The following is a 1,173-nucleotide window of genomic DNA, read 5'->3' as shown; positions in this document are numbered from 1 at the left end:
ACACTGGAAAGAACTGCTCCATTGACATAGACGATTGTAGTCCTGACCCATGTCAAAATGGAGCTACCTGTAATGATCAAGTAGCTGATTATAATTGCCTTTGTGTAGAAGGCTACACTGGAAAGAACTGCTCCATTGACATAGACGATTGTAGTCCTGACCCATGTCAAAATGGAGCTACCTGTAATGATCAAGTAGCTGATTACAATTGCCTTTGTGTAGAAGGCTACACTGGAAAGAACTGCTCCATTGACATAGACGATTGTAGTTCTGACCCATGCCAAAATGGAGCTACCTGTAATGATCAAGTAGCTGATTATAATTGCCTTTGTGTAGAAGGCTACACTGGAAAGAACTGCTCCATTGACATTGACAATTGTGGTCCTGACCCATGCCAAAATGGAGCTACCTGTAATGATCAAGTAGCTGATTACAATTGCCTTTGTGTAGAAGGTTACACTGGAAAGAACTGCTCCATTGACATAGACGATTGTAGTTCTGACCCATGCCAAAATGGAGCTACCTGTAATGATCAAGTAGCTGATTATAATTGCCTTTGTGTAGAAGGCTACACTGGAAAGAACTGCTCCATTGACATTGACAATTGTGGTCCTGACCCATGCCAAAATGGAGCTACCTGTAATGATCAAGTAGCTGATTACAATTGCCTTTGTGTAGAAGGTTACACTGGAAAGAACTGCTCCATTGACATAGACGATTGTAGTCCTGACCCATGCCAAAATGGAGCTACCTGTAATGATCAAGTAGCTGATTATAATTGCCTTTGTGTAGAAGGCTACACTGGAAAGAACTGCTCCATTGACATAGACGATTGTAGTCCTGACCCATGTGAAAATGGAGCTACCTGTAATGATCAAGTAGCTGATTACAATTGCCTTTGTGTAGAAGGTTACACTGGAAAGAACTGCTCTGTTAATATAGACAATTGTACTCCAAATCCATGTCAAAATGGTGCCACCTGCAATGATCAAGTAGCTGATTACACTTGCAATTGTGTAGAAGGCTACACTGGAAAGAACTGCTCTGTTAATATAGACGATTGTACTCCAAATCCATGTCAAAATGGTGCCACCTGCAATGATCAAGTAGCTGATTACACTTGCAATTGTGTAGAAGGCTACACTGGAAAGAACTGCTCTGTAACATAGACGA

At 41.3% G+C, this 1,173-nt stretch overlaps 1 pseudogene; it reads left to right on the top strand.

The window, feature by feature from the left end:
* The first annotated feature begins 5 nt into the window (after positions 1 to 5).
* Positions 6 to 1,169, top strand: LOC105315571 (fibropellin-1 pseudogene; annotated as a pseudogene).
* The last annotated feature ends 4 nt before the right edge of the window (positions 1,170 to 1,173 follow it).

The sequence above is a fragment of the Amphimedon queenslandica genome, unplaced genomic scaffold, assembly GCF_000090795.2.
Source record: "Amphimedon queenslandica unplaced genomic scaffold, v1.1 AMPQUscaffold_9490, whole genome shotgun sequence".
In the NCBI taxonomy this organism is placed as follows: Eukaryota; Metazoa; Porifera; class Demospongiae; order Haplosclerida; family Niphatidae; genus Amphimedon; species Amphimedon queenslandica.
The sequence above is the reverse complement of the archived record's forward strand: the minus strand, read 5'-3'. Positions and strand labels throughout refer to the sequence as shown.